The sequence below is a fragment of the Staurois parvus genome, unplaced genomic scaffold, assembly GCF_062004578.1.
Source record: "Staurois parvus isolate SC_StPar_1 unplaced genomic scaffold, SC_StPar_1.0 ptg000287l, whole genome shotgun sequence".
In the NCBI taxonomy this organism is placed as follows: Eukaryota; Metazoa; Chordata; class Amphibia; order Anura; family Ranidae; genus Staurois; species Staurois parvus.
In genome coordinates this window covers 6,717,252-6,740,780 of record NW_028318083.1, presented here as the reverse complement: position 1 = coordinate 6,740,780, position 23,529 = coordinate 6,717,252, and the positions used below count along the sequence as shown (strand labels likewise).

Below are 23,529 nucleotides of genomic sequence, written 5' to 3'. Positions count from 1 at the left end.
GAAATTGTTACTCCAGTTTTGTTGAGAAACAAAATCCCCACCAAGTATATACATTGCATGGACATTAGCCAATGCCTCTGCAGATTCTTACTTTACTCTGCTTTATGGATACCAAAGCTGACCATTTTATCAACTTCCTTAAACTGAAAGAATTGGTATTTATCAGTGGGAGAGTCTGTCAACCATTATCAGTCCAAATGATTTATTAAAAGAAAAACAAAAACCGGGAAAAGCAATGTGCCAAACAGATATGTATGGAATAAGATGACATAAGGCAGTTTGTACATGAAGATATAAGAGCTGGTTCATACCAGTGCAGTTTGCTTTTGATCCGTTTTTGCAATGCATTTTTACACGCACATTTTTGCTATGTTTTTACCACTTTTTGCGTATTTTTTCAGCAGTTTTTTTTGTTAAAGGGGAAATGTTTTTGTTGCTAGGCAGAATGAAAACACAAAACACGGCAAACAAACACTGCGTGCGTTTCAGCAGCGTCTCCATTGAACTCCATTGTAGAAAAAATGCTGCTTTTTGTGTTTTAACCACCTCCTATCTGGCCGTCGTATATAAACGGCCGGACACTGGCAGTGGAGGGGCGGGTGGCCGTTTATAAACCGCCTTTCCGCCCCCTGCTTGTGCGTGCTCCCTGGGAGCGAGCAGCACTGCGATCCGGTGCCCGCTGTGTCCTCTGGACACAGTGGAACACCGATCGCTGTACGGGACTCCTGTGCGAGGTCCCGATCATGTGATCACTGATTGGTCAATCAGTGATCACATGCAGAGTAGTAAGCAAGATGTCACTTCTGACATCATTGCTTAGTATGTGTGAAATCTGTGAATGATCACAGAGGTCACATGGTACAAGGCTATTCACAACAGCTTTGTACCATGTGACAAGCTGTGACCAATCACAGCTCACACGGTAGTTCTCAATGGCTGCAAGAATGCAGCCAGAGAGAAAGAGAAATGATTGCTTTTACAGCCTTTATGGGTGTAAAAGCAATCAGTGTAAAAAAAAAAAAAAATATCTTCACCACCCCTCACAAGTAGTACAGTGTCACCAAGGTGACACTGTACTGCTAGGGTGACAGTATGTAAAAAAAAAAACATTAAATAATAATATAAGAAAAGAAAAATGTAAAAAAAATAGTTTACAAATTATAATTTTTGGTTATAAACTAATTTGTTTTTTTTTTGTTTTTTTACTAAAAAGATAATGGAATCAATTTTGGCCAAGGTTTATGATGAAATGTTATTTATTTGCAAAATTTTATAAGAAAAACAATTTTTTTCAACATTTTTAGACATTTTCATTTACATAGCAAAAAAAATAAAAATCCCAGTGGTGAATAAATACCACCAAAATAAAGCTTTATCTGTCTAAAAAAATGCTAAAATGCTAAAAAAAAACGCATTGGTGTGAACCAGGCTTCATAGCTGCCTGAAGAGGAATACCATTATTCACAAAAAACACAAGCCAACAACACACACCTGCTACTACATTTGTCTGAGAGAGATTAGTGTAGTAGCTACCAAGGTCTGTTGTGAGCTTCTGTTTTTATGAATGAAGACAATCCTCTCTAGCTGCTCTCATTCACAACAAAAGCTGCCAGCTAGTACTGTAGACTAAGAAAACATTTTATAGTTTGTATTTTTGCTAATTTTTGTAATTGAAAGCACATATGAACCCTCGCCTTGTAAAACAACCTATTCAGTTCAAAATAGAAATAGAAGGCAAAACATTTGTATAAACCTATAAAACATTATAAATACCTTTTTTTTTATGAGTAATCACATGACCTCTGTTCTCAGCTGTATAAGAAGCTTAAAGAGCTAGGGGAGGAGAAACAGCAGTACATTTGTCTTCCCAGTGAAAGGTTGTGCGGGGAAGCTGTTAACACAAGTCTGATTATTGGAGGAGAGCAAGCAGAGTTTCCAGCAGAGCCAGAAAGCTGACTGCGCTGTGCTCTAATGCCTAGTGTGGTCAATTTGAAATGGGAACGCAGAGGAAATGGCATGAACACTGGTTATTTCACACAAGGGAAGCAACAGAAAGAGAACAGGATATTTTTTAAATAAGTGTATATTTTTGAGTGAGGGCTGGTTCACACCAGAATCACACAAGAATGCATGCTGAATTCCTGCGTGTTCCCCTGCAGTACGATTTTACATCCCGTTCATTTAAATGGCCTGCAAATTGCAACAGAATACAAAATGTTGTGCATGTACTACTACTACTACTACTAAAAGTGCTGCACCAAATCGTATGCTACTGTGATCTAGTGCCCAAAATTTATTGTGCTTTTGATCTGTATTTGGGGTGCTAATAACAATGGATTGAAACCCACAGCAGATCTTAAAGGCAGTACATTTTTAAATGTGGTGTGGGAAACAATCATTGAATGGCCTTCTCCACATCACGTTTTGGTGTGAACTGGCCCTTAAGGACTGATTTCATAGATATTTGTAAGTAATGAGAATTTCTGAAACAAATAATTGTGGCCTGGAAATGAGAATAGATATCACACCTATTGCCCACACTCATCCCAAAGGTCCAGTAGGTAAAGGGGACTGCATAATAGGGTGTAGTAGTGTAAGAGGCTGCAAAATAAGGAGGACTTTGCATTTTCAGCTATAACTTAACTCCTAACTTAAAGTGTAACTAAAGGCTAAAGCTTTTTTTTATTATTAATTTTGGATAGAGTAAGAGTGGGTTATAACCCCTGTCAGTTTTTTTGCCATCTGTGAGACATAGTGAAGATTTCCCTTTACTTCCTTTTCCATAGCCAAAACAGAAAATGAGAGACAATCCCTCCAAGGTGAGGAAATCCCAGGGCGTCACCAGAAATCCTGCTACACAGCTCGTACAGGGCTGCACAAAATCATGTATATATACATGATTTGCATCTCTGGGTAGGGACCGCCCTACTCATGCTGCTGTTGGTGGCTAGAGATGTCAATCAAAGGGTCCCGGACAACGATTCCCAGCCGGCACTCGACGATCGTCGGGGAAAGCTTACAGGAGAGACCTATGTGTAAACAACACAGGTCTCTCTCCTGTCAACATGGGCATGCTGTTTTGTATCTCTCTGCACAGCAGAGAGATACAAAACAGTATGCCTCCTTAGTAAGACACAACACAGTGCACACAGTAAAACACACACACAGCACACAGTTAACCCTTTGATCGCCCCAGATGTTAACCCCTTCCTGCCCAGTGTCATTAGCAGAGTGTCAGTGCTTTTTATTAGCACTGATCACTGTATTAATGTCACTGGGGATGTCAGTGGCAGTTAGTCAGTTCCCCCCCCCCCCCAGTGTCAGAATGCCCGGCACAGTCCCGCTATAAGTCGCTGATCGACGCCATTACTAGTATTAAAAAAAAAAAATCCCAGTATATGTACCGCAATTTGTAAACGCTGTAACTTTCACATAATCATTTAATTTACATGTATTGGGATTGTAGCAGAATACATTTTTGCCTAAATTTATGACGAAATTTGATTTTTAAATTTTTTTTTACGGGACATGTTTAATAGCAAAAAGTCAAAAATATTGTTTCTTTTTTTCAAAATTGTTGGCCTTTTTTTTATAGTGCAAAAAATAAAAAAAATCGCACGTAATCAAATACCACCAAAAGAAAGCTCAATTCGTGGGAAAAAGAGGACTCCTTTCATTTGGGTGCAGCGTTGCATGACCGCGCAATTGTCAGTTAAAGTAACGCAGCGCTGTAACGCAAAAAATGGCCTGGTCAGAAAGAGGGGTAAATCCTCTGGAGGGCAAGTGGTTAAATCTGAAGTGTAGGCATAATTGTATTAGGAGCGTAACTTAAATCTGTGTAAGCTGCAAATCATTGTAGTGTTTAATTTACAGCTACTAGCAGCAGCCTTCCTGGTTCAGTGCTGCGCAGCTGCTTTTATGCATAGAAACCACGGGGTCGCCCAGTCGGCACTGCCGCCATTCAGGCAAAGTTTTTCAACGAATAAAAGACATTCTCCAATTGGACAGTGACAGGAAAAATATTTTAGTAAAGTTTCAATCATCATTAACACACTATTTGGTAGTCATACACGCTGTAACCCAGTAATACTTAGGCTCAGCTCACACTGTTGCTACCCCAAAGTCCTGCAACTTTTGTGATTTAACATTGCAGTCTATGGCACTCAAATTGTAGAAAGGTAGTGCAGGAACCTTGTTTTTTTTTTTGTCGTTGTGACTTGAGTCGCATTGATTAAGATTGCGCCTGTTGAAATGAATGTGTTTTGACTTGTCATGTGGCTTTATGTGTCATAAGTCGTAGCAGCGTGAACTGGGGCTTACTGTGTATAATGCTTGCAAATGAATAATTTGTTATAAACCCTTTAACCAATGATTGTCATTTAGCTGCAATGCTTCGTCTTGTATTTATTTATACATTATGTATACTTACTGTTCCATATTGTTAAACAGTTATACAATGTTTAAATGTTTTTTTAAATTGTCACCGATAGTGGCAATGTAGAGTTTGTGGAGGTTTCTGAGACGGAGAATGATTACAAACATGAACTAGCAGCTATTTGTATTCAGTACATTCATTGCCTGACACTCTCATCTAGAAGATATTAGAGAACAGTTCAGTTATCACAAGACAGAGAATGAAGTTCATAGCACTGACCATTTCAGGTTCAAGTGAATTTATTTTTCAATAGTTCTCATCTATAACACAGCGGAGAAGTGACAGCAAAGAAAGAATTGGAAACTTGTATTAGACAATACTTTCTCAAAAGTGATCCAGACCCACACCTTGTGCTATAGTCAGCTTTACCACCTCTAGCGGTGAGCTCAAAGATTCCTGTTCCTAAGTGCAATCAATTTGGAAGAGTTGGGAAATACGCATTACAACTGGTTTTATTTAGGATAGGAACACTCCTGACAATGACATTAAAGCATTTATAAATGCAAGAACAAAAATGTAATATGTTGCAACTTACCTGTCATTCTATATGGTGGCTGCATTAGTTTACTTTTCTTTCTGGCTTATTTTCCCTTGCTTTTCACCCAGTGGATCTGCCTGTGACACGCTTTCTGTCCTAGGGTGACAATGAACACTCACTGTGGGTTAGAACTACAGATCACCTCCCCTCTACTCTTCCCCATAGCATGGAGGAAGATGTGTTGTAGTCATAACACACTTCCTGAGAGCATTGTTTGAGCTAACACTACAGAGTGCATAGGATATAGGACAGCACTGAATTTCTGGTAGGATCAACTGGAATGTTTTAATCTTACTGACCAGATATAACAAAACACTTTTAATAGGTTGTTTAAAGAGAGAAAATGAGAGTAGTTAATTGCTAGAGTTTTACACACACCTAAATATGTATTAACAAACACAGGCTACATTTTTTTTTTATATTTGCATGGAGGTCTGTTTTAATTGTAGCTGATAAATGCCCCCAATGCAGGCATATACCTTATCAGTTAGTGGTATAAACCATTATTAAGAGTACCAATAAGAAAATAGTCACAGGTGTTACAAAATAAAAACTAATATTAATACTAAAAAACGAGATTAACCAGTGCCAGAACATCTAATCGCACTCTTCTGCAACATCTGTACCAATTAGAATCATATTGTGACATAGGTAGAAAATTAACCAAGAGACTATAAGCAACACTGTATTGTTATGGAAGATTAACACCGAAAAATCCGTAAGGACACTAGTGCCAATGAGTTAAGCTTTTATTTATTTATTACAGGTACTTATATAGCACCATCAATTTATGCAGCGCTTTAAATATATATTTTACCTTCACATCAGTGTACAATCTAAGGTCCCTAACTCACATTCATACATACACATACTAGGGCCAATTTAGACAGGATCCAATTAACCTACCAGCATGTCTTTGGAGTGTGGGAGAAAACTGGAGTACCTGGAGGAAACCCATGCAGGCACAGAGATAACATGCAAACCCCAGGCAGGTGGTGCCGTGATTGGGATTTGAACCAACGACCCTAGTACTGCCAGGCGGAAGTGCTAATCATTTAGCCACTGTGCTAAATGTTCATCAAAATCTACTAGTCCATCAACACTACATTCTCCTTAAATTGACAATTTTGCTGTTTAAAGGTACCTCTGTTGCTCCTCCATCCAGAGTGGAGACAGGAAGTGTACTATAAGGAAAAAAGCCTAAAAAAAACTCTAATTCAGCCACCACACTTGAGCTGAAAAACTCTGCTTTTTCAGGTGTTTGAGCTTTTTTTTTGTGCCTCATAATGCCCCTCTATGTTAGCCTATGTGTCCATGCACAAATAGGCGTTTACAGGAGTTTAGAGGTAGGGGCCTCTAGGAAATCACTTAAGCATTCAAGAGGGGAACGTTTTTGCAGAAAAAACGCCTGATGCGCCTGAACACCTCTGAATGTGTCTATATACATGTTAATAGTAGGTGCATTTAGTGCGTGAGCATTTTTTCATGTCAATGGCTAGAATAAATTAAAGTAGTTGCCCAATCTTCTGTAAAAAAAAAAAAGTTAGCAGCTACAAAAATTTGTGTTTTTCTTTTACTTTCACTTTCAATGATAATAGTAAACAGGACAAATAGAGAGGGTGAATCTCCCTAACGGGGGCACGGACAGCAATAAAAACTGGACAGGTGTTCTAATCCCTCTCCACTCTATCCAAAAGTAAAAAAAAAGTTTTGCCTTTAGTTACAGTTTAAGGATTGGTAATCTACCATATATTACCTTTTTTGGGGGTGGAGGGTTTATATCGCTTTAACCATTTTAGAGTTTAAAAAATTATTATTATTATACAGGATTTATATAGCGTGAACAGTTTGCTCAGCGCTTTACAATATAACGGGAGACAATACAGCAACAATACAGTTCAATACAAGAGGGATAGGAGGGCCCTGCTCCTTGGAGCTTACAATCTAGGAGGGAGGATCTAGTGGTACAAAAAGTAGTAACTGTGGGGGATGGACTGGTAGGAAGAGTAGAAGATTCCATTATTAGCTGAGGGCAGGATAGGCTTCCCTGAAGAGATATGTTTTCAGAGTTCGCCTAAAAGTGAGCAGAGTAGGCGATAGTCTGATAAATTGGGATAGAAAGTTCCAGAGGATGGGGGAAGCTCTGGAGAAGTCCTGGAGACGAGCATGGGAGGAGGAGACAAGGGAGCTAGCGAGCAGGAGGTCGTGCGAGGAACAGAGAGTATGGTTTGGGTGATATTTGGAGACAAGATCGGTGATGTAATTTGGGGCAGAGTTATAAATGGCTTTATATGTTATTGTTAATGTTTTGAATTTTATCCGTTGGGCAATGGGAAGCCAGTGGAGGGATTGGCAGAGAGGGGTGGCTGATACAGAACGGTTAGTAAGGTGGATGAGTCTGGCAGCAGCATTCATGATAGACTGAAGAGGGGATAGCCTGCGATGAGGTAGACCAATGAGGAGGGAGTTACAATAGTCAAGGCGAGAGATAACAAGGGAATGAATAAGTTGCTTAGTGGTTTCCGAGGTTAGGAACGGGCGTATATTGGAGATGTTGCAGAGGTGAAGTCTACAAGATTTGGACAGTGATTGGATTTGGGGCTGAAAGGACAGATGGGAGTCTAGGATTACACCTAGTACCCTGGCATGAAGGGAGGGGCTGATGATGATGATAATAATAATAAAAAATTAGTCCTGCCTAAGGCCCCTTTCACATGAGCAGAGTGCTTGGATCCGCCTGTCTGTTTTTCAAGCAGACCCAATCAGCCACTTCATTGCTCTCTATGGAGAAGCGTATGTAAACGGACATGTGTCCGTTTACACCCACCTGCATCCAATCCTATCCGCTAAAAACACACAGGGGATCCGTTCCCCATCCATCTGGCAGATCGGATGGAATGACAGTTGGATGGAAATGGACAGGGGGTCCATTTCCATCTGACAGCCCATAATGGACAGCAGGCTGTGACCGTGTCTGTGTCCGATTTGCATAAGCGGAGTGGGCTCAGACCTGTCATGCTCTTGCTGAGCAAGCGGATCCTCTGATGGGTCTGCCCTGTGTGAAAGCGTCCTAAGAGCAGGAGCCCTTAGGACACTATAAGTGGACTGTATATACAAGGTAAGTGGGACTCTGCATCTTTGGGGAAGTCAAAAAGGTTAGCCTTATTAACCACATGAATCTAGAATTGTTGGAGAACACAAATCAACCATTTTCTGCTAAACATATAGTATGTAATAGACAGGTTAGCATTTAAAGCATTAGGGAGGACTCCTAAAAATGAGTTACAGTTTACAAAGAGTAGATAATAAACAGGATGGGTGTTTAATGTCGTGAATGGTAATGGTTTGCTCATCTCTCTTTGCTATCATAGTGTTGATAATTTGCTAACCAGGAAGTTATCTTTAAATGACCACCTGCATTATTTTACAAATTACTCTATGTAAATTGGCCGAAGAGGCTCATTGGTGAAAGAAATCGTTAGATCCTCATGTTGTCCTGTGACAGTAGTGAGGGAAATTGATCACATACCTTAAATTTTCTGTGCCATTGAACAAAAATAGTGTTGTGACATTGATTTCCAATCCGAGGCTCATTAGTGTTTGACACTGTTTGTTAGCTGCTTAGTAACAGATTACGGTGTGTCATTCATATGTCTTTTGAGACCGGTGTAAATTAATTGCTCACTGTCAGAAGTTTGATAGCAAAGCAATAAAATGTGAATGTTATATTTCAACGTGTTAATTTCATGCTAATGACAACTTCAGCAGATTGAAACAGGAGCAGGGGACATTTAGCTTACAACATCAAGTTTTCTGATGCTTCTTTCTATGATTCCCGAGCTATCTAATGTTACATTTCTATATGCCCATTAGATGGTGCTGGCAACAATATCATTCGATTTCTTTCTCAGACATTATGTAATTTGAGGAAACTTTAGCTGGAGAAAAAGATTAACTTTATTGGCTTGCTGTAAATAATGCAGGTGTTTGGGATCCTTTATTCTTATAGTTGAGTGAATTATCATTAAAAAATCTGTCTGTTTTCCATTCATAGCTGATAGAGAAGTAAAAGAAGGCTTTACAGATGCATGCAAATTATTCTCCACGAAACTTATAAATGTCAAAAAAACAGATTTTAAAATAAATATAGTATGAACTACTGGCCTTCTGTAGTCGTATGGTGTAGTTGAACTATCTAAATATTTCATCAGATCCCTGTGTTCAGCATGTGTTTGTATTGTTTTAGCCTGGGTTCACACTTGTGCGGTGCAACATATCGCATGTGATTTGAACAGGAACAGCACCGCATTCCTGTGCAAATCACATGTGAATGCTGTGCGGTGCGATTTGAGCCATACATTTTGTATGGCTCAAATCGCACCATATTTGCACCAAAAAGGTGCAGAACCCTTTATTTGGTCCGCACTAGAATCGGATCGCATGGTTGTTCATACCTATGCGATCCGATTCTGCACATTGCACCGCGGTTTGCGAACTGATTTCGGGGTGTCGTTAACTTAAAATACACACCCGCAATGGTTCGTGTGAACGGGGTGCGATTATGATGCGGTGCGGAAATCACACAGAAACCGGTGCCAATTTCGCACTGCATCAGTGTGAACCCAGGCTTAAATGAGAAGTATGGGATTTGTTTTTATTTTAAAATCATACATACCTAGGTGGATGCAGCATTGATCTGATGCTGTATCTTTTCCCCCCTGGCTCTACGGGTGAGAACTGAGCAATAAGACACCACTGATCGCTCAGTTCTCCCTGCCACTCTGAGCTGAGAGCCGGTGAAGGTCAGTCACTGCTGTCTGCTCTGACCCCCCCATGCTCACTGGAGCGCTGGGCTGTGGAGGGGGCGGGAGCGGTTGGCTCGCTGAGAGGCTGAGCCAGGTGCCGGTTCAGGGATTTGGGCAGATCCCAACTTTAAAGCCTGGACTGGCTCTGTGACGTCAGCTGACAGCGGGCTTTATCCCCCTGTCAGCTGAAAATGGGTCACAGGAATGCAGAACGAACTGGAGAAGTACAGGAGACAAACAGACTTTGGCTGTACTTCTCCTTTAATGCAATATCAATGTAGATAGGTATTAAAAAATAACCTCCATTATCTATACCTTCACACGCTCAAAATGTATTTATCTCTATGGTTGATGTAAGACAGGAGATGCTACTGGCAATTTGTTGAAATTGTCAGTGGCAGGGTTGCTAAGAGGCTGCCTGTTTGTACCCATGGAATTGCTCACTCTACAGAGCGATCAAAATTCAGCAGCGTTCACACCGGTGATAGCGAATCAGAACCCATATCAGAAAAATGTATTATCATTTTACAATAAAATCATCAAATGAAATGCAGATGCAACCCCCCCCCCCCCACAATAAAAGACATCACATACCTCACATGAAACACTATCTTAATAAAACCAACATATACATCACATAATAAATACATACTGCACATTTAACTTAACCCTAAAAAGCCTCTAGCATTCAAAAACCATATAGACCATGGAAAGAAGGTGTTTTGCAGCCTGGTGGTATGAGAGGAAATAATTATAAATTGTAGCCTGGTGGTACTAGAGGAAATACTCCTAATGCCTAGTACACAAGTACTTTTCACACACATGAGAAAATCAAATGAAAAATAACTGTATCGTGCAATAATCTGATCGTTAGTAAACAGCTTTTGAGAGCCAATCACAACAGTTCATGCGAAATTATCCAAAAGGACAAGCATGGAAATGTTTCTTGTAAGATAACAGAACGAACAATTTTCGTGCATTCAGTACAGTATTCATGTTTAAAAAATCGAGTGACCAAGACCGTGCATGCTAGGAAATAAAAGAATACATTGCAGTACAATAGAATACATTACGTCATTGCATAACCTTTTATGCTGTGCTCCGAGAATTTTTGTAGTTTTAGTAAGTTATTAATTTTTGATATTATTTATTTCAGGTACTTATAAAGCGCCGCCAATTTACACAGCACTTTACATATATATATATTGTACATTCACGTCAGTCCCTAACCCTCAAGGGGTTAACAATCTAAGGTCTCTAACTCACATTCATACATACACATATTAGGGCCAATTTAGACAGGTGCCAATTACCCTCCAGCATGTCTTTGGAGTCTGGGAGGAAACCGTAGTACCCGGAGGAAACCCACGCAGGCACAGAGAGAACATAAAAACTCCAGGCAGGTGGTGCCTTGGTTGAGATTCGAACCAGCGACCCTAGTACTGCCAGGCAGATGTGCTAATCATTTAGCCACTGTGCTGCCCCAGGAGACTAGCATGCAAAAAACAAATGGAGGATCATTTTGTTGGATAAAGTTATTGTGTGTACGGGTCATTAGCAGAACATAGATGATTTGAATTTTCTTGTGTTGGAAGGAAAGAAAGTGTTGATGGGAGAATGCGCTATTGTGTTCTGAACCTTCTCAGATGGCAGAACACAATGATTACTCCCAGTGGCTTTAGCCGCTGGCAGCAATTATATGTAAAAACACTGACAGACTGATTGTACCCAGTTCAATTGATGAATGGTACAATCAGCCTGCCCATACATGGAGTGAATCTCTGCTGGTCCCTGCTGAACCAGCCAAATTTCAATCCATGTATGGTAGGCTTAAATTGCCTGCCATAAGGCAACACTGTAAACAAGGCATTCACAGTACCGGAGCTATCCTTCAGGATAATAGTAGCTCTCCAAAGGTACCTCCCCTCCCTAAGTTCTTCAGTACAGAATAAATATGCCCCTTTAATAACCATCTACACTTTTTTTTATTAGCCTCTGTAAGGCACTTTGTCATGGACCATGCACATTTCTTGCCACAGAGAGATGTGATGTCAGCACACTCTCAATGGCGGCCTTAGGGAAGTTGAGAAGGATACACTCTGAAAAGTCTGCCCTCCACAGCTTCCTCAAGAAGTACAGTTTTTGATGAGCCTTGCCCACCAGATTGGATATGCTGCCCTGTCCAAGACAGAACCTCCTTAATTATTGTTCCCAAGAAACAGATCTCCTGTGTAACCTGTGGACCTCCTCTCCATCAATCATTGCTGGCTCATATCTAGTCTCTCTACTTCTAAAATCTACAATTTGCTTTGTCTTATCCATATTTACTGTAGCTCTAAATAATTGTCTTTGTACTAACCCAGGTTTCTTATATCCTGCCTTGTCTCTATCCCTTATTCCCCTAACTAATGTGATGTAATTTTCAAATTTTAGAAGAATTTAGAAGAGTTCACCTCGAAGCAGGAGACGCAATCATAAGTATACAAAGTAAACAAAACTGAGCTTAGTACACATCCCTGTGGTGCCCACATCTGGCTGCATCTGCCTACAGTGGAGGCAATTCCATAGGGATCTACCATTGGGGATTTGTCTGTAGAGGCAGAATCGCCCATCTGTCAACAGCCTATATTTCTGTCTCTCTGTTAGTCTAGATGTGAAGAAGCAATTCTCTGCCTCCATCATGATGACTGTCTCCATAGAGATTGTGAATGTATAATAAGTCAGTAAAGGAGAAGAGATCAGCTGTAGGGAGATCACAAGCAATCCTGGAGAGCCGCCATTTGCCCTATGCTTGCCTTTTTGGGCACAGCCCAAATAATATGCCTCACTGCATTTCCTTTTTCCTTTTCCCTGTGTATTGCTGATTTTCCTTAGTGCTTGATGCTGACATACCTCCTAACTTTTGACAATGAGGGGCAATCTGCAAAGGGGCGAAATATGTCACACGTAGTGTGCCGTGACAAGCAGTGAGTGTAGCCAGTGGAAAGTGGGCTTGAGCATATGGGTGTAGTTTAACCTCTTTAGCTCCAGAAAGTTTTACCCCTTCATGACCAGGCCATTTTTTTTCTATTCAGCACTGCACTATTTTAACTTGCAGTTGCGCAGTCATGCAACACTGTACGCAGTTGAAATTGGGGCAGCACAGTGGCTAAATGGTTAGCACTTCCGCCTGGCTGTACTAGGGTTGTTGGTTCGAATCCCAGCCACAACACCTCCTGCCTGGAGTTTGCATGTTCTTCCTGTGCCTGCGTGGGTTTCCTCTGGGTACTCTGGTTTCCTCCTTCACTCCAAAGACATGCTGGTAGGTTAATTGGATCCTGTCTAAGTTGGCCTTAGTATGTGTATGTATGAATGTGAGTTAGGGACCTTATATTGTAAGCTCCCTGAAGGTTAGGGACTGATGTGAATATACAATATATATGTAAAGCGCTGCATAAATTGACAGCGTTATATAAGTACCTGAAATAAATAAATAAATAATAATATTATTAATACATTGATAAAGTCCCAATAAGTGTATATTAATTTGTGTGCAATTTATAGCGTCTCTAAACTATGGTATATACAGTATATTTGAAAATTGATCAGTCCTGATGTACTGACAGCTTATCTAATTTCTTGAGGCCCTAAAAGTGCCAGGACAGTAAAAATAGCCCTCAAATAATCCCTTTTTGGAAAGTAGACAGTCTGAGGTATTTAGTAAGAGGCATGGCAAGTTTTTTGAAGTTGTAATTTTTTGTCACAATTTTATGTCTCCATGCTTTATTTTGCTGAGAAATCATTTTGATAAACACCTCCTAGCATTTCTAGCGGTGGCCATCTTGAGTAAGGAAAGATGATTAATGTAGCAGTTACTTACTGGAATCCATCTGTCCTTACCTCAGGCATTGGCTGAGCTGAGAACCCTTTCTCCCCTCCTGAAGACTTCTGGGATATATGGCATCATTTTCCAAGGCATGGAAACCAGGAAGTAAAAAAATGTTAAAACAAGTAAATTTAATATACTGTACTTTCCCATCTACTTACTAATGCTAGCAGCATAAGGATTAGAAATAGTCCATGTTGATTGAGAGAGTCCCTAATCCTTAAGGGGCATACAATCTAAGGTCCCTAACTTACATTCATACATACACATACTAGGACAAATTTAGACAGGAACCAATTAACCTACCAGCATGTCTTTGGGGTGTGGGAGGAAACCAGAGTACCTGGAGGAAACCCACACAGGCACATATGTATGTGTATATTGTTTTAAGGTGTGGTGCTTTGAGTTTATATACTTTGTCACTTTTGACAGTTACCTCTGACACCAGGCAATCGATAGTGACACCCCACCCCCCTCTAGCATACACAAAGTGATTGACAGCCTCAGATTTGCATGTTTCCCAATGAAAATGTAAAGTGGAGTGTGTCTGTTACTTCCCCTCAGGTTTCAGATTGCACTCAGCTCTGTGCTGTGCAGTGTGAGACATCACATCCATGCCCTCTGCCTCCTAGAAGCTAAGAAATACCATTTGATTTGTGTACTTTGGAAAGCTCTGGAGGAGCGAGGGCTGCAGATAAATAGGCACAACTTATGTGGGAGGATTTGCTTTATTACCATGTATCCCCTGAGACCAGTCACTTCAGTGGGCTTATGTAAGGGTTTATTATGAATTAAATGGACATCTTAACCCAAAGAAAAAATGATGTGGTATCTGCATTAGTTTTTATTTTTCAGACCAAGAAAATTTTTAGAAAGCACAAAGAAAAATCTTCTATTACCAGAAATGCCTTGTCAAAAGTATTGGGATGCCTGCCTTTACATGCACATGAACTTTAATGTCATCCCAGTCTTAGTCCGTAGGGTTGAATATTGAGTTGGCCCACCCTTTGCAGCTATAACAGCTTCACCTCTTCTGGGAAGGCTGTCCACAAGGTTTAGGAGTGTGTCTATGGGAATGTTTGACCATTCTTGTAGAAGCGCATTTGTGAGGTCAGACATTGATGTCAGACGAGGACTGACTCGCAGTCTCCGCTCTAATTCATCCCAAAGGTGTTCTGTCGGGTTGAGGTCAGGACTCTGTGCAGGCCAGTCAAGTTCCTCCACCCCAAACTCGCTCATCCATGTCCTTATGGACCTTGCTTTGTGCACTGGTGCGCAGTCATGTTGGAACAGGAAGGGGCCATCTCCAAACTTTTCCTACAAAGCTGGGAGCATGAAATTGTCCAAAATGTCTTGGTATGCTGACGCCTTAAGAGTTCTCTTCACTGGAACTAAGGGGATAATCCCAACCCCTGGAAAACAATCCCACACCATAATCCCCCCTCCACCAAACATTCCACTTGGCAGAATGCAGTCGGGCAAGTACCGTTCTCCTGGCAACAGCCAAACCCAGACACATCCATTGGATTACCAGGCAGAGAAGTGTGATTTGTCACTCCAGAGAACACATCTCTAGAGTCCAGTGGTGGCGTGCTTTTCCCCACTGCATCTAACGCTTTGCATTGCACTGGATGATGTAAGGCTTGGATGCATCTGCTCGGCCATGGAAACCCATTCTATGAAGCTCTTTATGCTTTGTTGTTGTGCTAATCTGAAGGCCACGTGAAGTTTGGAGGTCTTTAGCTATTGACTCTGCAAACAGTTGTCAACTTCTGCACACTGTGCGCTTCAGCATGCGCTGACCCCGCTCTGTCATTTTACGTGGCCTGCCACTTCGTGGCTGAGTTGCTGCTGTTCCCAGTTTCTTCCACTTTGTTATAATACCACTAACAGTTGACTGTAGAATATTTCATAGCAAGGAAATTTCATGGATGGACATATTGCACAGGTGACAACCTATCACGGTACCACGCTTGAATTCACTGAACTCCTAAGAGCGACCCATTCTTTCACAAATGTTATTAGAAGCAGTCTTCATGCCTAGGTGTTAGATTTTATACACCTGTGGCCATGGAGGTGATTGGAACACTTGAATCCAATGATTTGGAGGGGTGTCCCAATACTTTTGTCAATAAAGTGTACTTCCCTGAACCCCCCCCCTCCCATGTAATGGCGATTATTATTATATAGTTTGCGCAGTTCTTTACCATATAAACGGAGACAGTACAGATGAAATACAAGAGGGTTAAGAGGGCCCTGCTGATAAGTGGTACAAAAGGTTATAACTGTGGATGATGAGCTGATAGAAGTCATAAAAGTTCAGTTACTTGGAGGTGTGACAGGCTTCCTTAAAGAGATGGGATCGCCTAAAGGCAGCAAGAATAGGAGACAGACAAACTGAGGTAGAGAATTCCAGAGGATGGGAGAGGCTTTGGAAAAGTCCTGGAGATGAGGAGGAGACAAGGGAACTGGAGAGCAGGAGGTCTTGAAAGGAGAGGAGAGGATGGTTTTGGTGATAGCTGCTGACAAGTTTTGTGATGTATCTTGGGTGCGGAGTAGTGCATGGCTTGTATGTTGTTGTCAGGGCTCCCGGGTATGACCAGAGGTGTGTGACTGACGCAGGGAAACGCAGACTTCAGATATGTTATAAACAATGTAATTTATTAACACTAACCATACAAACATAAACGCAGTGCAATACTAAAACATAACACAGTGCAAACAAACCAACCAACCACCCACAGATAACAGTACATACAATGCAAGCATCGTCAGGCAGGCCGGGTCAATATCAATTGGGCAGGTAGGTACAGGGGGAGCAAGCGGAGAATGGTCGGGGTCACAGGCCAGGTTCAGCAGGTAGCGGGCAGCGTGGTACAGAGGGTCAGGCAGAGGAGAATGGTCAGACAAGCCAGGGATCAGAGCAGGGTCAGCAGAGAATCAGACAGGAACAGAGAGCAGGAACAGGATACAGGGCCCAAGAGAAACACAACACCAAGGCAGAGTCTGCAGGTCTGAATGTCCCTTAAATACACCAGTATAATTAGTTCCAGGTGTTTGACTGGCTGCAAGGTTGAGTCTCTGATTGCTGGGAGCACCCGCTGGCCAGCCCTGGTACTGCAGCTCATAAGGCAGCTGAGTCCCACTATTGCTGGCCAGTCCATTCCTGACAGTTGTACTGAGAGAAAGACATATTTGAAGTCCAACTAATACAGCCACCACATCTAAAGTATGGTAAGCTGCAGTATATTAAATTTTAGTTTTTGGGTTGTTTATGCAATATTTGACACAATGGAGAAAGAACCAGCATGGTCAAGTTCAGTAAAATTTTCCTTAGGGAAAAACTTTTTTTTTCTAATGAAACCAGTTGTTTATTGGTGCACAGCACATTTAGTGCTATAAATTTAAGTCAGATAGGATTTTTCAGTGAAAATAATTGTTATGTCAATCAATCACTTTGCAATGCATAAGTCAGCTTTGGGTGTACAGAATTAGTTGCTTAACCTTTGAGAAATGTAGCTCCAGATGACACTTAGGGGTTTATTTACTAAAGCTGGAGAGTCCAAAATCAGACTCCCTTCTGCATAGAAACCAATCAGCTTCTAACCTCAGCTTGTTCAATGAAGCTTTGGCAATGAAACCTGGAAGCTGATTGGTTTCTATGCAGAAGGGAGTCTGATTTTGGACTCTCCAGCTTTAGTAAATAAACCCCATACTGTCATTCTTCCAAATCTTTAGACCACGTGTTACCACAGTGGTAACAAATTTATCAGCAATGTTGAAATTCTATACTTTAATAAGTCACTTTAGCGCAGTTTCTAGGTTCTCACATGCATTTTATCTGGAACAAGCTAGGAAGTTGAGTAGATGTACTTGAGGATAGTGGTTCAATCCAGTTGTACTATGACTTTCTGTAATATTGCTCATTCTTACATTTGTGTCTTAGCGCTTCTTCATTTAACAGTTATAGCTCCAGTACAGAAAAGCACCTGCCCTAGAGAAAACTGAAGAAGAACCCATACCATAGAATCTGACCCCCCAGCTACTATGTAAAGAAAAATGCTTGCTGTAAAAATGCAGAGCATAAATCTCTAAATTTCATTAGAAACACTCTAAGACTTGGAAGGCTGAAGGTCAAGAAAATGATTAATTAGGTGGTTACAATCTCTCTTTAAACAAATTAAGGATAGCAGTTATGCCGGGGGCAAGAAACATAGCACTAAGAAGAATCTCATCAGCATATAAAACTGGTTAGATCATCAAAAAGAAATTGAGCAAGAACTTTTAATTACAGTGAATGGCTTCATTCAAAATGCTTATTTCTAATTGTCACTAGGCAAAAATCCACTGAGGGCATGAAATGCATATCCTTCTTGGTGTTATGGGGAATATAACAAATGCTTACAGCTCTGTAAAGTTATTTAAATTATCTTCATCTTTGAATGCTAAAAATCAGTATTTAAAGTAATGTACATTTGTATTAAAAAAAATAATCCTTGAACTATCTTGAAGTAACAGACATTTTAACAATGTTAGTTAAAACTCCCATACTATCTGAAATCAATCATGGACATGCTGATGACCATTGAGAGTTCTAAATTGCACAACCACAATAAATTAACTCCTGATCTAGACTAAAGTATTGTCCACTGTGTATGGCCTAGCAAGGGCTTTAGTAGAATTTTGCCACTACAGGGGACTCATTCGATCAGAAATATCTCAAAATCTCGTTTTGATTTCTCATTCAGCTTTGACGCAGAAGTTGTAATTGCAAATTTTGCCAACATGCCTTGATGATAAGGAATCAATATCAGCTGATCTGACTATTCCTTAACAAATACTCAGATTACCCATTATGTGGTCAGGTTTGAATTCTTTCAATTTGAGACTTTCATTGGTAACTGTGTAGATGGATAATAACGTTAGAACATGTTTATTCCATGGAATGATATGTTTCCAAATGTTGCTATTATGTAAGAGTTTTGAAAGACATGAGTCACTGGCACTTTTGTGTTCCTATGATAAAAGTACAAGGACTGATGGCAATGTTCTCTTTGGACTTGTGTGGACAGACACATCTAGCATGCTTTCAGGTTATATTTGAGATCATCTTGAGATGCTTCTGAGATCATCCTTAGTTCCTTCACATTTGCTTCTGACTTGCATTTGACTACCTCAAGCAGCTTTTCCTCACATAAAAATGACTTTTGCTCACATAAAAACACCTTTGAAGACTCTTCAAAGACTCTGTTGACAACCACCCATAGAAGTAGACTACCCACAGTACCCATTGACTTCTATGGGTAGTCATCAACAGAGTCTTTGAAGAGTCTTCAAAGGTGTTTTTATGTGAGCAAAAGTCAATGGTGCATAAGCCCTAATAAACACACTAGCTAAAACTGCCCTTCTGTTGAGCTTACTGATTGGAGTAGAAAGCACATAGAATACCTCATCAGCCGCTTTCCATCACTACCCGAACACAGTCTTAGATAAGAATGCTGGCTGAGCAGAATTACTTTCTGTTTTGCCAGGTCAAACAAACGCATGTATTTCAGCTCTGTATTTAGCTTTTTTCCTATACTTATGCTATCAATATACAATTTGTGTAACTCATATATGGTTAGCCTAAAATTTTTCAAGGAATTTTTTTGTTAGGAAAAGCAAACTTATCATTAAGACCCTTTTATTTTGACAAAAAAAGGATCTCATGTCACACCTCTGGTAAACTACAGTGAAACTGTTTTCTGAAATGTGAAAAACCATATTAAAGTGAACCTGTAAAACACTGCAATTGCTAACATATTTTTAAAGGTTCAGGTTTCAGTACTGTGTCCTTTCACTACTATCTGCATATTATAAGGTCACTGAGTCACTAGGTAGTGAAGCCTGGATCAAAATGACAGCCCTGTAGTCCGTACCCTAAAAGTACATGAATTAATTTTTAGATATTGTTTTATAATCTCCAAGACTGAAGAAATACAGTTTTTTTATACATAATTATATTTATGTTTGTAAATGAAACATTGCTTTAATATATGTTAGAGTTCCTGGCTTATTTTCAAATATTTGTCTCTTCATAGCTGTTGAGGAATACTATTGTTTACAGTGCTCAATAGTTCAAGCTCAGATTTACACACACCAGCTGAAAGAGTCACCCTTATCCCCTTCCCAATGTTGTTAGAATGAATCTCAGTTTGCAGGTTTAGGCCAGCCATCACTTGTTTGTTGTCGCGCAGAAAAGAGCATATAAGAAACAAAAACATAACAACTAGTTGGAATTACACCTTTGTTTTTTGCTTGATGTTTTTTACACTAAAATCAATGGAAAAGTGACAAAATGCCTCTCAATGTATGCTAGCATGCATTATGCATGCAACTCCATCCTCACTGGCCTGCCTCGCCGCTGGCTATCCCCGCTTCAGTCGATCCTGAATACGGCTGCCAGACTCATTCACCTTTCCGACCGCTCCGTCTCCGCCACCCCCCTCTGCCAATCCCTCCACTGGCTTCCGATTGCACAACGGATCAAATTCAAAATCCTAACACTGACGTACAAAGTTGTCCACCATACTGCCCCGAACTACATCAACGACCTGATATCCAAGTACCACCCAACACGCACACTCCGCTCCTCACAAGACCTCCTTCTCTCTAGTTCCCTGGTCTCCTCCTCCCATGCCCGCCTCCAGGACTTCTCCAGGGTGTCACCCATCCTCTGGAACTCCCTGCCCCAACCCATCAGATTATCACCTACTCTCCTCTCCTTTAGGCGCACCCTGAAAACCCATCTCTTCAGGGAAGCCTACCCCACCCCCTGCTAACTTGACCGACCTCCTCCACTCTTCCTACCACTCCATCCCCCACAGCTATCTCCTCCTGTACCACTATCCCCTCCCTCCTAGATTGTAAGCTCGAAAGAGCAGGGCCCTCGATCCCCTCATGTTTTGCATTGTATTTGTATTGTTCTGTCACATGTTCTGTCCCCCTTTGTAATGTACAGCGCTGAGCGAACTATTGGCGCTTTATAAATACTGTATAATAATAATTATGACACCTGTAAACGCATCATGACGCGCATGGGGACATTCACTTTATAGCGCTTTGCAAATGCACATTGAAATGCATTTTGATGTGTTTTCATTGATTTAAAAAAAAAGCACGTCGATGCAGATTTAGCAGTTTATGTATTTTTGTTCATATAACACAATTTTGTGCTATATGAAATTAAGTATTGCACTGTTATATTGAGAAAGATGTGTGGCTTAAAAGAGATGCCTGCAGTAAAGGTCATCCTACCACTTTAACAAAATAGACTAGAGACTCCAGTGTATACCAGATAAATACTCTGAAAAATATGCCCTTTTGAAAAAGTATAGGAGTTTTAAAAGCTTTGTAAATACTGTTTGGCATGCTTCAGGGGTCAAATCAAGTTTATTTTAAACATATACTGCATAATTTATAATGAATGCTGAATGTTCGTGAATGAACACAGAACTGCCCGTCTGCATCCAGACAAAATATAACTAATATGGTTTGCCTAGCGTTCATTCTGCTCACTGATTATATAATGAAAATAAACACGGTAACCATCACATTTATATGTGCTGAAGAGAATACATTAGTTTCCCTCTAGCATGTGCCACTTCAGTGATTTAGGGTTCATATGCAAAACACTTTAAACCTATGAACAAATTCTTTGAATTAATTACAACTCTCCTGGTTAGGGGTACCCTTGTGGGCCCTAAAAATGACTGTTGAGTCTGGGTTCACACTGATGCGGTCTGGAATTTGCTGCATTTTTTGTGCAAATTCCTCACTGGATCAGAATCACACCCATTTCATGCGAACCACTGTGGGTGTGTATGTTAAGTTAACAACACCCCAAAATCATTCCGCAAAAAAGCGGTGCGATGTGCAGAATTGGATTGCGTAGGTGTGAATACCCAAGCGATCCGATTCTAGTGCGGACCAAAAAAAGGGTCCTGCATCTTTTTGGTGTGGCTGCGGTGCGATTAGAGCCAAACAATCGCACCGAACACAAAATTGCATGTGATTTGCACAGGAATGTGGTGCAGGTACCGCATATATGTGAACCTGGGCTTAATCAGTGCTGGATGAGACTGCTGCCTGTGATATTTGTTAGTGCAGTTTTTTTTCATATCAACATTTTTGTTGTAGGAAGTTTTTTTTCCTTTTGCTTTGATTTTTATTAATTCTTTCATTGATAACAAATATTACACAAAGCAAAAGAAAGAAAAACAGATCCTGTTAAACATAATCTTTAAACAGGGCTAATATCAACAGTACAAATACTTCTATCTTAAACCTCTCAACCCCAAAAGGATGAGAAAAAAAAGAAAAGGCGAGCAATGGTTGCAAACTCACAGATTAATTACTGTCTCCATGCTTTATTTTTGAAAAACTCACCAAAAAATAAAAATAAAAACCTGTCTGAGACTCCACAAAGTCCTTATATTCTATCAATATATCCTATATCAGGGGGGAGGGACCGGGACATTACGCTGTGAGATGGCATGGAGACGGAGCTCTGGATGCCCACCATGAAGGACTAATTTTGGAGCCTACCCGTGTCTACCTGAGCCCGTTCTGTGTGTCGTCAGGCGTGGAGTTTTGGAGGGGTCGGTCGTGGCGGAGGGTTCCGGCGGTCTGCTTGTGGACTCGGTGGGCGGCTGGTGGCAGGAGGAGGGCTGCGGATCCAGCATGGTGAAGCTGGGAGGTGGCGCTGCCAAAGGAGGGAAATGGCGCCGAGAGTTCCAGCAAGACTGCCGGAGTGGCGGCAAGGGTGGCCGCAGAACTGCCTGAGCGGCAGCGTTGGAACCCCGGGAGCCGCTGGTAAACCGGTGGATACAATGGAGAGAGAGGTGGTGCTGTGCATAGAGGATGGCCCCTGTTTAGTGCCAGTTACCTAGGGATGCCCAAAGACCCTGAACCTGGGAGGGCCTCCATAATTTACGTGATGCCATAGTGACTCTGACTGGGAATTCAGCCTGAAAAGTAGGAGCAGCCAGGGATGGTGTTGTCCCACAGCTGTGACACAGGCGGTGATGGTGAGTTGCCGCTAACAGCGTAAACAAAAAATACTCTTAATAAAACTATAGTATCTATTGCAATTAAATGTCTGTTGGGACTATTGTGCGGATGGAAAAAACTCTTTTGGGGGGTCTCAGGGGATTTTGAGGTCCAACGGGACTATTTTTCTTCAGCAATTTCAAAACAGAGGAAAACCAATTGTAATTTCTCAAGCAAAATGAAGAATAGGTCTGTCAAAGGGGGGGATGAAAAAACCCCCAATCAAATTCAAATGCAAACAAAAGTACAATAAGAGAATACATGCCCCTGCAGGAGAAAAGCCCAGAGACTCAAGCTCTGGAGAAACAGCAGGAAGGAATTAAAAAGTATGATGGAGATCTTTCTAGACTTCCACTTGGGACACTGGAAGAGAGTCGGATTAAAGAGCCTATAAATAGGGAAAGTGTTAGAGAACAAGGGAATTTTGAACAGCAAGGAGCTATGTCACAAATACCTACAAAAAAGAAAATGGCAGAAATGTTTGCGAAATTAGAGCTATCCGTGAAAAATGAAATGGGGACATTACGCAAGGACTTGGGCCAGATATTAATTTGAGTTGAAGAAGTAGAGGGAAGAAAGGAGGAATATACACACTTGATTAATAAATTAGCAATGCAAGTGGAGGAGATGAGTAGAGTACAAAGAAAGCTCTCATTTACAATAGAGGATCAGGAGAATTGTAATAGAATAAATAACTTAAGGATTAGAGGCCTACCAGAAGAAGAGGAACAGGAAGAGGATATACAGGAGATAATAAAGAAAATGTGTAACCCAATAATAGGAAGATCAGTGACAG

At 40.8% G+C, this 23,529-nt stretch overlaps 1 protein-coding gene across 2 annotated transcripts in view; it reads left to right on the top strand.

Moving 5' to 3' along the window:
* Positions 1 to 23,529, top strand: part of FARS2 (phenylalanyl-tRNA synthetase 2, mitochondrial) — a 537,715-nt gene that overhangs the window by 8,553 nt on the left and 505,633 nt on the right. The window lies entirely within an intron of this gene.